At 41.4% G+C, this 16,752-nt stretch overlaps 1 long non-coding RNA gene across 1 annotated transcript; it reads left to right on the plus strand.

The window, feature by feature from the left end:
* Positions 1-6,767: 6,767 nt before the first annotated feature.
* LOC309389310 lies at positions 6,768-15,549 on the plus strand. Its single transcript, XR_014174929.1, has 3 exons — positions 6,768-6,953; positions 10,233-10,317; positions 15,102-15,549. It is a non-coding gene; the product is annotated as an uncharacterized lncRNA (long non-coding RNA).
* The last annotated feature ends 1,203 nt before the right edge of the window (positions 15,550-16,752 follow it).

A 16,752-nucleotide genomic window follows, 5' to 3' on the forward strand; every position in this document is an offset into this window, starting at 1 on the left:
GACTAAAACTCCCATAATCCCACATCATTGGTCATGCTGGCTGGGATGAATAGGGATTCAATCCTTCTGGAGTATTCTAAACTAGGTATCACTGCTTCAGGTAAATCTCAGTTGTACTTAGGCTGTTCCTACCCAACAGGGTTGTTAGGAAAAATATGGAGCATTTATGCTACCTTAAACTCCCAGAGAATCTAACATCTGAACAAACACATTTAGTTTCTTCTTCGCCTTCCTGGCAGTAGCAGCAGGACTAGTTAAGTTTTCTGCTTGTTATGATTTTTTTTTTACAAAATGTGTCGACTGCTTTAATGTGGGCAAATGGTTTGTGTATGCCTGCAGTCTAATGCTTTACTCCAAGCTGAATGATTGTCACGTGATGTGATTCCTTTTTGTAGCTGACTAAAGGGCTGTTTGCTTATCACAAAAGGCTAAATGCAAAGGTGATGATAAAGACATTTTCCTGCCAGGGCAGTGACTGAGAAAGGAAGGGTTTTGAAAATATCCTGCTCTTTCATTGCCCCCAAAGCTCAAAACTTTGGTGACTATGTCAGCCTCAACAAAAGTATTTTTGTATATTTCTCATTTGCAATGTTATTTAAAAAGACAACAGCATCAGGCAAGTTCATTTCAAGAATTAAGCTCTTTAAGAAGTATATTTTTCACACATTGTTAAAAAAATATTGCTATGAATTTATTGAAAATGTGGTTCCAAGTATTTATTTTGCTGAAATGACAGTACACTTGCTTAGTAGATTCACAAAAAGGAAATATTGTGGTATGTATTTTGTCACTGTCTGATCGAGGAAAATAAAAAACAATAGAATATTTGCCTCAGAGTTGTTACCTGTAAATTATTCCTACAAATGCATTTTAAATACTCATTTCCCCATAATTAAGCACTTTTCAGTGGTGGCTTGGGAATTCTGGGAGTTAAAGCCCATATATCTTAAAAGTTGATAAGGTTGACAAACACTGAGTTAAACCAGTCTTCTCCAGTTAATTTATGGGGAAGTTCATTAAAAGATTGAATCTTTTAAAATAGCTACTGGGGAAGATGGTTTTGTTAGAAAATGCAGTATTTTCTACAGAAAGGATTAATATTTCATGGTAGCCAACCAAGGTGGACAGTCACCCTTCCAATTTATCTACAATATGCTCAAGAGGCCAGGCCTGAGATTATATACCAATATTCCCCATACTGTACTGGCAGTGATTAGGATAGGCTGACATAACTGATTGCATTTATAGATTACAGCAGGGGTGTCCAAACTTGACAACTTTAAGACTTGTGGACTTCAACTCCCAGAATTCTGGGAGTTGAAGTCCACAAGTCTTAAAGTTGCCAAGTTTGGACACCCCTGGATTACAGTAAGACAAAATGGGAATTATTTGCTTGTTGAACCCACACAATGCATGAATGCAAACTCTGTGATCTGTAAACTATGTTTTATAGTTTGATGTATTGAGAAAATACAGTCAGTTGTCTTTTATTTACTAAACCAACTAAAGGAACCATTGTTTAAGAAATGTTTAAACCTGATCTGAATCTACATCAGTACTGAAGCAAAGCTTCTGGATGGGACAACAATCCATTATTATAAATGGTTGATAGAGGCAAGTGAAAGTCTTTCAAAAAATAGATCTCAGTTACTCTAGTGACTTGAATTCAAAATTAGTCCTTAGAGTAAACCCACTCAAATTATAGGGATTTACATGAGTCACAAACTCTACTCATACTAATTTAAAATCGTTTACTTGAAGTGTGACTAAGTCTAGAATCAATCCATAATTGTGAAATTTATGTGTAAACCACCAAATCATTGGAGTGATTAAAAACTTCCACATGTTGCATTTTACAGAATAAAATGTGTGGTAACAATTATTTTATTCTCCTTTTTTATTCCTCTCTTGTGTTTTAATATAGCAGGAAACAGCTTCATGTTTACCTAGAAATAGTCATGGAAGAACATTTTGCATTAGAAAGAGAGACAACAAAAGAAAACTTTGGCAACTGATAGCTTCATGCAAAAACTTATTTTATTTATTATGAAAGAGTACCTAATGCTGGAGCCTAGAATTTAAAGTAAAGAAGAACTGGCAATATACAATACAATACAATAGTAGAGTTGGAAGGGACCTTGGAGGTCTTCTAGTCCAACCCCCTGCCTAGGCAGGAAACCCTATACCGCTTCAGACAGATGGCTATCCAACATCTTCTTAAAGATTTCCAGTGTTGGGCATTCACAACTTCTGGAGGCAAGCTGTTCCACTCAGTGGCGTAGCGTGGGGGGTGCAGGGGGTGCCGGCCGCACCGGGCGCAACATCTGGGGGGGCGCCCTGACTCACCCCGCGCCGCCCTTTGCCGGACTGTGGCCGCCTCTTTCCGCACCCGGCTTGGCCCGCGAACTAAGCTCCCCGGCCCCGGCCCGCCCAGGCCCCTCCTGCGCACCGCCTACCTCCCAGCGGAGCCGCCAAGACCCGCCGCGCCTCCCCCACGGGAGCCGAAGGAGAGCGGCGCTGCGCTCCGTCTGCCCACGGTTGCAACACCACCGCGTCCTCCCGCTCCGCCTGGAGCGCCCCGGGGAGCCGGCGCCTTCCCGAAGCCCCCGGTGCGCCTCCCACCCCCGCGGCACCTGCTTCCCTTCAGTTGAGCCTTTTCCCGCTGCCCTGTCGAGCTCCTCCTCGGGAGGAAGGCAGGAGGCCCGCATGGAGAGCCTCACTTGACTGATGCGGACCAAGGGGCAGCTGCAGTCGGGCCACCCTCGGGTTAGGGGGCGCAAATTACTTGCCCCGGGTGCTGACAACCCACGCTACGCCACTGGTTCCACTGATTAATTGTTCTAACTGTCAGGAAATTTCTCCTCAGTTCTAAGTTGCTTCTCTCCTTGATTAGTTTCCACCCATTGCGTTTTGTTCTACCTTCAGGTGCCTTGGAGAATAGTTTGACTCCCTCTTCTTTGTGGCAACCTCTGAGATATTGGAACACTGCTATCATGTCTCCCCTAGTCCACATCTTTTCTACATCGTGGTGACCAAAACTGAATGCAGTACTCCCAAGTGTGGCCTTACCAAGGCATTATAAAGTGGTATTAACACTTCACGTGATCTTGATTTTATCCCTCTGTTGATGCAGCCTAGAACTGTGTTGGCTTTTTTGGCAGCTGCTGCACACTGCTGGCTCATATTTAAATGGTTGTCCACTAGGACTCCAAGATCCCTCTCACAGTTACTACTACTGAGCACGGTACCACCTATACTGTACCTGTGCATTTCGTTTTTGTTGCCTAAATGTAGAACCTTACTCTTTTCACCATTGAATTTCATTTTATTAGATAGTGCCCAATGTTCAAATTTGTCAAGATCCTTCTGTATCTTAAGCCTATCTTCTGGAATGTTGGCTATTCCTGCCAGCTTGGTGTCATCTGCAAATTTGATGAGTTCCCCATTTATTCCCTCATCCAAATCATTGATGAAGATGTTGAAGAGTACTGGGCCTAAAACAGAGCCTTGGGATACTCCACTGCAATACCTCCCTCCATGTAGATGCAGTTCCATTGAGGACTACACTATATGGAAAAGATAGTGATTATATAATAGCAAATAAATGGTTAATAGAGAATTCCAAAGAATTTGCAAGCATAAAAGTTGGTATTTCAAATTTTGAGCAACGAATACCCCCCTTCAAAAAAAATAGTTTTATTTCAAATGCAAATAATCTGCATTTAGTACAATAATACAAAATATTTGAATGTAATTAATTAATCACCCCATAAAGAATGATTTATTTACTTTAAAAATTGTGCAATAAATGCAGAAGATCTTAAGCCAAAAAAGAAGGCATTCAAAATGATTCTTTCTCGTGGGAACTTGCAATTAATGACCACAGTAAGAAATTTTTATGTTTAGAGTTTTAGTCAGCCCAGGATATTCTGTTCCAGGGTTCCTTGAAGATTTTGCTCTCAGGACCCCTCCCCATTTTTACAAATTATGGAGAACCCCCCAAAGATCTTTTGTTTGTATTCATCAATAATTAACATATCAAAAATTAAAATGGGCACATTCACTACTACTTCTCACAGTTGTTTGATGTGATTTCAATATGGTTTTCTTTTCAACATAGGCTGGCAAATAATTTGGATTTCGAGAAACTGAGGGGCTCTTCTGGGACCCACAGGGATTTTAGGGCCCCCCACTTTAAGAAATGCTGCTCAGTTGTGCTTCTGAATCCTGGTGACTTTAAGACGAGTGCGCTTCAATTCCCATGCTGACTGGAGAATTCTGGGAGTATTTATTTATTTTTATTTATTTATTTATTCCTCACCATTATTATTTTTATAAATAACCCAACTGTGAATACATGCAATAAATAATCTTTTCTTCTCCTAGTTCCCCCTAACAACCCTGTGATGGTTTGGGCTTAGAGAAAGTGAGTAGGCCAGTGATAGCTAACCTTTTCTCCTTCGCGTGCTGAAAGTGTGTGCATCAGCGCTCACCCACATCCATAATGCAATGCACAAGTGGCACCCCCCTGCGTGCCCCCCCTGTGCATGTGCACATGATCCCCTGTTCTCTCCCCATGCATGTGTGCACGCTCCCCCCACTTTCCTAAAGCCTCTTGGGACCAAAAACGGGCCGCAGGGAGGGGTGCCACAACCCCTATGCAACCCCCGCATTTCCCCCCCCCCCCCGCATGCATGATCCGAAAATCACCTGGCCAGCAGAAGGCATACGCACATGCGTGATGGAGCAGAGCTGGATGATGGCTCACGTTTTTTGTTTTTTTTTAATTGGATTGATATGCCGCCCTTCTCCCAAAGGACTCACGTGCCCGCAGAGAGGGCTCCACGTGCCACAGATTCACCATCACGGGACTAAGCCAAAGGCACCCAGTTGGTTTCCATGCCAAAGGAGGGATTAAAAGCCTAATCAATTGGCTTCTAGCCTGGTGTCTTGAAGTCCATACATCTTAAAAGTTGCCAAGGTTGAGAAACCCTGCTTTCTTTTATTCCCACTGGGTCAGGCCTTGTATATTGTCTCCCTTTCCCCAATATCCCAAATTCTGCAAATTCTGATCTTCTTGATGTGACCTTGATGGTTGACCTCATGGTTTCAAAGAGTTCTGTATTACCAAATCTTGGTCACAATAGCTAACAGTAGCTCAGCAACCTGGGGTGGTCATGGAAAAAAGCTAAGCAGCATCAGCTGTGTTTAGGAGAGCTGTGCTGTGCTACAGAAATAATTGGCGCATAGGAGTTAATGGGTCTGTATATGTAGTTCCTATCTGCAAATATTTAAAACACTCGTCTTTTCTTGGGATGGAAGGACTGCCCTTTACAGCTGCCATATAATCCTTGAAAAAAATGCAACTGCTTTAAAGATCTGCAGGTAGTTGATATATTCACACCCTACACAATCCAAAGCACCTTTCTGGAATTAACTGCACTGGTTAACCCTTCTTAAGGGCTTCCAGTGATGGAAAAGCCACAACTTCTTGATAGGTTTCCATCCATTACCACTTGTCCTGCCCTCAGATGCTTTGAAGAATAGGGTGATCTGCCTCTTCTTTCTGACATCCCACCAAATATTGGAAGACTGCTATTATGTCATTCCAGTTCCTGCAATCATTCCTGATACGTTTCAGCAAATGATTCATCACCCAACTAGGGAATATCATCAGGATATAGAAGAGAGTGGGGTTCACCCTCTTTTTATATTCAGCAATTTATCTGGGGAGAGGATTTCCCATTCATCCATCCATCCATCTGCTTGGCAATAGTCCAAACCTTTGCAGCTTGGTGGCCCAGCTGGAGGTGGGGGAGAGGGGAACTGGGGTGCATGCGAGTGCAGTTTAACTTGCGTAAGTTGAGTTCTGCACACGTGTATGCGCCTTCCTCATGCAAGTCAAGGTCCGCCAGGCATGTGACCCAATTTGAAATAGGCCATGGCCCGGTAGTAGGTTGCGGCCCAGGGGTTGGGAACCCCTGCGCTATGGGATCCATAAAGGAGAACATGCAGTGTTAGGGCTGCTTACTGTGTGCTCTTGTTCTATAATTAAGGAGTATATCCTCTGTCAGCCTGAAGGCCACATTAGATCTTGTGTAGTGGTATGTTGAGGGATATGCTCCAAAATGAATGGGGCCAGGTTCCATTTAACGAGGGTGATTCAGGAATTTTAAGAGGTGGAATGGGTGCTTTCAATATCTGCACGGTTAAAGGCACCCACATAGCCTCCATTAATGCAAAAGGAGGGGGGGGCTATAGAAAAAGTATAGTTGGGGGGGGGGTCACCTATCATCCGCACCAGGTAAGTTGAAAGTAAATGTTAAGCATTTCTTGCAAATGTGATTGCCATGCTTTATTACCAAATGTGTTGTCAGTATGAAACAATTTTTAAATTAAAAAAACAGGATGCATATATTAAATATGTGCATATGTATACCTGTATGCACATGCAAATTCAAGAGCTGTTACAGACACAAAGGAAATGGGCAAAAGTTACATCTTGCTAGAAATGTTGTACTACATTGCAACCACTGCTGCATTGATCACAGCTGCAGCTGCCAATTTTTTTTGAGGGGGGGAATAGCCGATGTATGTAACCAAGTTGAATTCTGCTTTTGTTTTAACCCAGGGAAATTCTGACTTAATTGAATGCAAGGAGATGAAATGCATACTGAAGTTACTCCTCATCCATTGATTTCCTCTTTCCCTTTTGTTAGATTGCTTACTGGCCCTTTAAGACGGAAGGAAATGCACACACAAAGATTGAAAGTGATATTATCAAGGGATCTCTGCTGCCAATTTTCCAATGACTAAGGAGAATGCTAGACTGGAATCTATTACTGTTTATTTCTCCTGCTGGAGTCATGCCTGAAGGAACCTGAACTACTATGGGATAGTAGTAATTACTATGGGGTAACAGTCTGAGTGACAGATATGGCACAAGAAGAACAGTAAGTGCAAGAGTGGATAATTCTGGATCAAATCTGATTTTGGCCAATTACTCATATTTTCAGTGCTGGGCGAACTGGTTGTTAATTCATGTGCCGCCTACCTCTGGTAACACGGTTAAATGAATCTGGCTTCCCAATTAACACTGCTTGTCGGAAGGTTGGAAAACGAGATCACGGGACATGCAACTGTCATATAGATGAGTTGGCATCTTAATTTTGATCACGGGACCAATGGTAAGTGTGAAAAACACTCTTCTCGTGCCATATCCGTCATTGACATTGGCAATCATGTTAGCGATCCTATTTTTATCAACAGCTGCATGAAAAAGTGCTGCTGAGTTTTGTTCAAACCAGTCCCTTAGATTTTGAAGCCATGATGTTGTTCTTCCGCCTGGACCTCCTTTGCCTTCAATTTTTCCCTGGAGGATTAAGTGAAGGATGCCGTATTTTTTCTGGGTGTCTCATCACACGCCCAACTTTTCTAACTTTTGCTTTTTTATGGTTTTGATAATTTCCCTTGGCTTTCCCAGGTGGCTTTTCGCATCCTCATTTCTGATTTTGTCAATCTAACTTATACGTAACAGCTGCCTGTAAATCCATGTTTCAAATGCTTCTCGTCTCTTCAAGTGGCTTTCTGCCAGAGACCAACTCTCCACTCCGTAGAGCAGGATGGAAATGATGTAGCATCTGACAAGCCTGATTTTCAATCTTAGGCTTATGTCGTGAGGCAGAAGACCTTTTTCATTTTGAAGAATGCTGTTCGAGCTTTCTCTATCCTTGTTGAAAAACAGTCATAAGTCATTATTTTCAGCCACTGAACAAGTGGTTCTTACGTCTAGCACCGTGATGGCGAACCTATGGCACACGTGCCACAGGTGGCATGCAGAGCCCTCTCTGCTGGCACACCAGCCCAGCTCCACTGCACATGTGTGTGCACCTCCCAACAGCCAGTTGGTCTTTGGGTCTCTGCCACGCATGCGCGAGGGGTGGGGCACAGGTGGGGGATGCACATGCATGGGGGGCGCATGCACTGGGTGCACTCTCATTGCATTTTGGGGCCTCGTGCGGTGCCCGGGTGCCCTGTTTAGGGCCTGGAAAGCCGCCTGCACCAACCTGAAAGCCAAAAATGGGTGAGGGGGCGGGCCGCATGCGGGGAGGTTGTGTGGATGTAGGTGGAGTGCAGGGGAGTTGCGCATGCATGTGTGGAGGGAGCGCAGGTTTGCATGCACGTTGGAGAGGTTTGCATGCTCATGCACAGGGGCGCACGGATTGTATTATGGGTGTGTGTGCGTGTATGCGCTTCGGCATGTGACTACAGAAAGGTTAGCCATTACTTGTCTAGGACTACCTGTATTCTCACGAATGAAGGAGAATATACGTGTCCCAGAATAATGTTGCAGGGTCAAATCTGGGTCTGTTACTGGGGCCAGATGTTTAGTCTTCCAAACTTTCGGACTTGTGCTGGAGCCCATCTTTAGAGAACTTCTCTCTAGCTTCGAAGTTCCCTGAAGATGAGCTCCAGCACAAGTCCGAAAGCTCAGAAGACAAAACCTCTGATCCTGGTGACCAACCCAGATGGGATACCTGTACTCTACCACTTGCCCCATTTAAAAAGTTAAGTGTCCAATTTGTCCCTGAACATAATAAGGTGCTGGAAGGCATCTAGAGAGCAAAAAGGCGGAGAAAGATAGGATAAGGGAGATTTATACCTGGAGCAGGCCAAATTAAAATATGCTTTTTATTAATCAAGAGAAATAGGGAGTAGTTTTATTACAACCTATAGGCAACAGGAATCATTGCATATGTCCAAAGGTACAGCCAAAGAAAGAGAAAAAAATCCTGAATATTTTCAGATTTTGAACCATCAGCCTATGTGGCTATATTTTTATCTACTAACTGTATAAACAATGAGCATCTAAAAATACTTCCTGTTGCAGTCTTCCGGTACTTTTGGAGTTGAAGTCTAGCACATTTCCCACAAATATTTACCACTGTCCGACTGTGCCATAACAGGGTCATTTGTGAGGATCGGAGCTTGGAATTTAATTCATGGTGCAAATCAAAAGCTGAACTTTAGAACTATGCTCCAGCTGTCTAATCTTATTTCTCTTCCTTACTCATTTTTCTTCCGTAACTTTTTTTTAAATTAAAAAAAACAAATTTGGGAGGTCTCAGTCTAGAAATATTGACACAGAGAGAGACACACGTAATATGTTCTTCCTAAGTAAATAGTTGCTTTTCTGCCAGTTCTGATTATTTGGAAAAGAGAAGCTAAATTCAGATATCGCCACCATAAAACAGCTGATTTCCAGTGAAAGCAGGAACAACACTATGCCTGATTTGGCAGTCTTTTATGTGTATGCTTCTGTTATTTACCTAACACATTTCTGCCCTGATCTTCAGCTCTCATAAGAGCCTTGGAAGCAGATTTCAGAATGCAACAAAATATTGTGAACAGTTCCAATTCCAATCAAAGCCTTAATTAATTTTAAAATGACAGCTAGTCCTCGACTTACAACCATTTATTTAGTGAGCGTTCGAAGTTACAACATCACTGAAAAAAGTGACTTATGACTTTTGTTTACATTTATGATCATTACAGCATTCTCGTGGTCACATGATCAAAATTTAGCTACTTGGCAACTGGCTCATATTTACCGTTTCCCTGAAAATAAGACCTCCCCGGATAATAAACCCAATCGGGCTTTTGAACGCATGCGCTAAAATAAGCCCTCCCCTAAACACAGCAACACAACACAGCAGCAGCCATGAGGTGACCACACTCGCCGCCTCCTGCACCTCAAAAATAATAAGACCTCCCCGAAAATAAGGCCAAGTGTTTATTTTGGGGAGGGGAGGTGTCAAAAAAATATGACCCTGTCTTATTTTTGGGGAAACATGACGGTAGCAGTGTCCCCAGGGTCATATGATCAACTGTTGCAGCCTTCTGATAAGCAAAATCAATGGGGAAGCCAGATTCACTTAATAACTGTGTTATCAATTTAACAATTGCCGTGATTCAGTTAACAACTGTGGCAAGAAACATTGTAAAATGGGGCAAAGCTCACTTAACAATGATCTTACCTAGCAACAGAAATTTTAGGCTCAGTTGTCGTTGTAAGTCAAGGACTACATGTATAATGAAAACTCTTTTAAGGGTTAAAAAGCAACCACAAAGAATAGTAATGTTTTATTGCTCACCTAGGTGGCACAAGGGTAAGGTACACATGAACTGTGCCATCACAGAAAATTTCATTCTTTGTTTTTTTCCATCCACAGAATTTCCTTGGTGAATGTATCAATATGGGTTTGAATGATCTTGCATACAGATCCATCTTCAAGAAAGGAATTCTGTGGCGAGTGGGTGAGTTATCTTAAGCAGTGGATTCCTGACCATTGAGGATTTTATTAAAAGTTTCAAAAGGTATTTTTAAAGAGCAATCTGTCTGCCATATTTAATTTGCAACCTGCTTTTATTTTGTAAAAAAGGCAACATGCATAATGTTCTTTCCCCCCCCCCTTTTTTTTTCCCCACACAACAACCCTGTGAGGTTTGGGTTTGGGCCAAGAAGAGATACAGAAGGTCACTAAGCCAGCTTCCATGCATAAGGGAGGACTAGAACTCATAGCCTCCCAGTTTCTAGTCTGACATTTCAACTTCTGTGTGCCAAATTATCATCTACTCATGGTATAATAATATCATCTTTACTACCTTAAACTGGTGGATTTTTGAAGCACTATTTGAAAGCATCCCCACCCCCCAAAATCTAGTCTGACATTTCAACTTCTGTGTGCCAAATTATCATCTACTCATGGTATAATAATATCATCTTTACTACCTTAAACTGGTGGATTTTTGAAGCACTATTTAAAAGCATCCCCACCCCCCAAAATCTTGGTTCATATGTCCATAATTAGTTTTATCATTGTTTATTGAACAAACTATAGTAGTTTGGTTTATACACGAGCTCATTTTAGAGTTGTGAAGAATAACCTTGAGAGTGTTGTAATGTACTGAAGGAGCACCCACACACTTTTGATATACAAATTCTGCTTCAGCACAGTTTTGCACTTCCAGATCTGTAAGCCCTCATGTGACAGGAAAATACATTTTATTATGATTATCTAAATGGTTGCAGAGCAGTGTATAAGCATACAGGTTTCCTGGTTGTCTTTTTAAAGTACAAGTTAAATGATTAGTTGAACCAAACGAAGAGGAAGGAAGAAAGAAAACATGGGCTCTGTGGGAGGCTTGGGGTATATATATTTTTTCTGTCTGCATTCCAGTTTTTAATACATGTAATGCATTCAAAGAAAAGCAATTTCATCAGAGGTAAGAGTCAGAGTAAGAGTCGCTTCTTGTTTCCTGAACGTAAAATGTCTGCATTGGGAATGGGGATAGAGCAATTACAGGAGTGGTAATTAGATTAGATGACAATCAGGGTTAATTACTTCGGATTGCAGTAGGTAGGTGTAAATAAGTTTCAGGTGGTACATACATATACATATACATATATACACACACACATACACACACACACACATATATATATATATATATATATACATACACACAAGCACACACACACATATACATACATATATTCCAGTGGTGGGTTATGGATCTGTACCGGTTGGAACGGGCCCGGCATCGGCCACATGAATGCGCGGCACACGCATCGTACCTGCCAGCGATGCCTCCGTGATGCTCCAGCTGCTTGATGGAGCATTGCGCAGGCACTGTATGCACCATGCATGGAAGCCCCGAAGTCTTTAAAGGACAGGTAAGGAGCTCAGGCAGGTGGGTGGGCCTTCTGGAGCACCGCACCGGAACAGTACCCAGTGCTCTGGGCAGGCTCCGGTACGCTTATACCGGAGGTGTACCGGAGTGCATTGCCTGCAACCCACCACTGATACATACATACATACATACATACATACATACATACATACATACATACATACATACAAAGGTTTTGGCTCAGAGAAATTCTGAATCAGCTCTGTATAGGTAAATTTCTACTCTTGGCTATATATGAAGAAACCCATGAACCAATCTCATTCCAGAAATATAATACATTCTGAATCTTCTACATAATAGGACATTCCCTCTGATTTATTCCTGTATATCTGGATTTTATGCTTTTAGAGAAAGTAAAGATTATGCAGTAGTATCCCCCCACCCCCTTCTTAAGAATTCCTTTCTAGACTGGAGATGTGTTTTGGCTTGCCCCAATTCTGCAATAAACACACGTGAATCTATATAATGACAATACCAATTCTAAACATTTTTAACTCTTGCGATAAGAACATGATTAGAGTTACAAGTTTATTCATTCATTCAGTTCCTCCTCCAAATTGCTTGAAAGTTTTATGGCAGAACGCACACTGTAAAATAGAGATAAAATTATTATTTTTTAAATCAAGACTCCCACCCCCACCCCCCAAATAGACACACAAACCCAAGGGAAAAAGACATCATGCATATTATGACAACATTGTGGAATTGATACAGATTACGTATTACATCCGTTTGATTGTATCATAAGTACAAGGGTGTCAAACTCGCTTCGTCACATGTATATTGCAACTTTTCCTCCTTTGCTAAAACAGGAGTGGGGTGGCCTTGTCCGGCGTGTGACACATCCAGCCTGCGGGCCGCAAATTTGACACCCCTGATAAAGTAGGTGATATCATTCATCTCCTTTCATCCCTCTAGAATGAATAAATCATATTTTAACATTTCACAGACATTTCTCTCGTTCCTACTGTTTTGAAGCAAAACTCGTGTTTACAGAATGTGCAAGGTTAGGCTTAAATAGCAACTCAGAGTACTGCCTTCCTCCCTTTCTCTTTGAGGGCATTTCCATACGCGACATTACAATTCAATACAATACAATAGTAGAGTTGGAAGGGACCTTGGAGGTCTTCTAGTCCAACCCCCTGCCTAGGCAGGAAACCCAATACCGTTTCAGACAAATGGCTATCCAACATCTTCTTAAAGACTTCCAGTGTTGGGGCATTCACAACTTCTGGAGGCAAGTTGTTCCACTGATTAATTGTTCTCACTGTCAGGAAATTTCTCCTCAGTTCTAAGTTGCTTCTCTCCTTGATTAGTTTCTACCCATTGCTTCTTGTTCTACCCTCAGGTGTTTTGGAGAATAGTTTGACTCCCTCTTCTTTGTGGCAACCCCTGAGATATTGGAACACTGCTATCATGTCTCCCCTAGTCCTTCTTTCTCTTAAGCTAGACATACCCAGTTCCTGCAACCGTTCTTCATATGTTTTAGTCTCCAGTCCCCTCATCATCTTTGTTGCTCTTCTCTGCACTCTTTCTAGAGTCTCCACATCTTTTTTACATTAGAATACTTGCAGTTGGTCAATGCACCCATGGGTGGACAATCAATGGTTTAATTATTGATTGATGTTTATTCTGTCTTTATTGATGGTTTACTCCAGGCAGCATCCATACCTAATGCTCCTGACTCCTTATTTCCCCTATAATAAGAATCCTGTGACTGAGAGTCTGACCCAAAGTCACCCAGCTGACTTTCATGCATAACTGGAATTGAAAGTCACCTGGTTTTTCTAGTCTGGGTGTCTTAACCACTAAACCAAAGTGGCTCTTTCAATTCATAAGGATATTTATTGAATGAGTGAAATTTTGAATCTGGGTTTCCAGTTCTAATCCAACAATTTAACTTTCTGGTGGTCTTCGATTTACAATCTAATTGGGACTGAAATAGCCAATGCTAAGAGATGTGATTGTTAAGGGCTCTATTTGTTGAAACAATCTACCTTCAGATTATCTTGGTTAGAATTTCAAGTCGCTTCTGATCTTTTGCCCATCTATTGAGGCCCTGTGGGTTTGGAGAAGATATGTATGAAACAGACAGTGGGCTAGAATAGAAAAGATATGAGAAAAGGGAATTCCTTTTCTTGATCCCCCCTCCCCCCCCCCATCATGAGCTGCAAGCTGGTGGACAGGCAACATGGAGAAAAAATAAATAGAACATCCTGAGTAATTTGCTTAAGTCTTCGCCTATTATTTGCATAAGGGGAGGACCTGTACTCCTTCTGATATTGCTTGTCTTAATTCTCCATCCCCACTACATATCCTCAGCTTCCAAATGCCAAACTCAACACTTAATAATAATCAGAGTAGAGCTGGAAGAGACCTTGGAGGTCTTCTAATCCAGGGGTCACCAACCTTTCGGACCTCAGGGACCACTAAATTCATAATTTTAAATCCCACAGACCACTAACATGAATTTTTTTTTAAAAAAGATAAATAGTATTTAGTGCAATATAAAAAATGCAAATAATTTTTCTGCGGACCACCAAAATGTTCTCATGGAACACCAGTGGTCCATGGACCACCGGTGGGTGACCACTGTAACTAGTCCAATCCCCTGCTCAAGCAGGAGACCCTATACCAGGCCTGTCAAACTGGCAGCCCAGGAGTTGGACGTGTCACACGCAGGCCATGCCCAGCTCCACAAAGGCAAAAAACATCACGCTACATCACAATATGTGACGTAATCGAATTTGACACCCGTGCCATATACCATTTCAGACAGGTGCCTTAAAAGCTAAAATTTGATAAGTCGTAATATCTGCCCCTGAATCCTATGGAGCCCTTGCCTGCCTTTCTCAATCTCAACAACTTTAAGATGGGTGGAACTTCAATATTTTCACTTATGTTCCACATAGTGGGAGAGAAAAAGCAAACAAACCAACATTTGCAGTAATAAGGGCCTGCCTGTTAACCTTCAACAAGAGACTCAGCTTATTCCCTCCCTGGTAAATGTTGAACATGTGCTGAAACTGACCTGTTAAACGCAAGCAATAGTTAGTAACTGATTTAGTTAGGTTGATTGCCTTTATTATATTTGGAATTCTCCATGTGTGATTGTTGTCTTCTCTTCTTCTCTTTTATTCCCATCTACATTCCTTTTTACATCTAGGATTTGGGTTCAGTTGGTTTAAGAAGAGATTTTCCCATTAAGGCCTTCCCAATATGCAAGACTGCATGATTGCACAGCTATTCTGCCCCACCCCACCCCCATGCCATTTGCACAAGTCTTTTTACATTCCTAGCTTTCAGCAGGAAGATGCAAATTACCTTCCTCCTTTCTATTTTCCTAGAACTGGGCTGAAGCAAAAAGTCTTGGTAAAACACCTAAGAAAGCTAGAAAGGCAAAGCTTGCACTTGACTGATAGAACTACAACTTATAAATTTCTGGAAAACCTCGGAAAAAAGAGATCTGCCAGTTATCCCTCCTCTCAGTTTGTCACACACCCTGTGTTAAGATTAGCTGAGGAGGGCCCCACTCATGGTCCCACACAGAAACAAGGTCTTCTCCATGGCAGTGCCCCATACTGGGACATTCTCTTGGTACAGAATGGCGAACCTCACAATGTCTTACTTCAAAGGTCAACTTGATTTCATTTGTAAGGAATGAGGTATCTGTAGTGTAACCTCTGTCCAGCTCTGCCCTTTTATATGAAATGCTTCACATTCTGTAATGGCTTGCATGTTTGATTACTCTTCACTATTTTGTGGCTGACTACTTTAACCAAACTGGGTTTTTTGTTTTTTTTTTTTAATATGGATAGGCCTGCAGCTTATTGTTTTATCTACCCTGCCCCAGGCTCTGTTTGGAGGAAGAGTGGCATTAAAAATAAATAAATATATCTCTATTTATATAAATAAATTTAAATAAATATATATCTATATTTTTGTATCCACTTTGTTTTAATATGACTGTACACCGCCCCGAGTCCTGTCAAGGAAAAGTCGCGGTCTATAAATTAAAGTATTATTATTATTATTATTATTATTATTATTATTATTATTATTATTATTATTATTAAATACAGAACAATTTGCTATAGTTTAGCAGGTTTCCATGCACTACAAATATCAGATGGAGGTAGCGCTGAGAAAGGCCTAAAAAAGGTTTAAAACCTGAAGCAGCTGCTACGCAGGCAGGGGGGGTGCAGCGAGTATATTGTTCAGGGGCCCATGGAGCTCAAAGGGGCAAAATTTTTAAATTTTTACAAAAGCAAATTTTTAAGAAGAAAAACAATATTGGATCATTTAAAGCATATGTTAAAACTTCACAGGCAGCAGGTATGGAATCTGGATCTTACCGTCCCAAATAGACAGTAAACAAGGAAGAACAAAAGAGGGGAGGAAAATTCAGCATATTAGTTGAGTACAATTAAGGTTTGAAGGAAGAGTTACAGTCAAAGGCAATGTGGAATAGGTAGATCTTTAGGAAGGATGTCAAAAAAAAAGGAGAAAAAAAAGTGCTATTGATGTTTAGGGCAGGGTTTCCCTTCACTGACAAAACAGGAGGAGATATTTAAAAATATATTTTAATATATTTGCAAGTATGTTTGAATGTAATTAATAAATGTACAATTGTGATATTATTGATTTATGTGTCCATGTGTAATTCAGGGGGCCCATGTTAGTCTTGTTCCAGCACTTAATAATCCTCTCGGCCCTCCTGCTTCTAGTGTCCCTTATATGCAAATTAATGGAAATGGGAAGCAGCTTCCTGTGTTCTCAAACTTTTGCATTTCAAGGAAGTTTATCTTACAGATCTGTCTTGGGAGTTTCTGGCGTTCTAAGAAACAGAACCAGGAAACAAGTCAATGCAGACTTCTGCAAATTTCAAACTTGTTGGGATGATCTCTGGCTTTTTATTGCCGCGATTTGATGCCAAGTATTATTGCTATGGAGATAAAGGAAATGTCTGCATTTGTACTGGTGAAAATAAAAATCCAG

Source organism: Natrix helvetica, assembly GCF_964273705.1.
Source record: "Natrix helvetica genome assembly, chromosome: 3".
Lineage (NCBI taxonomy): Eukaryota > Metazoa > Chordata > Lepidosauria > Squamata > Natricidae > Natrix > Natrix helvetica.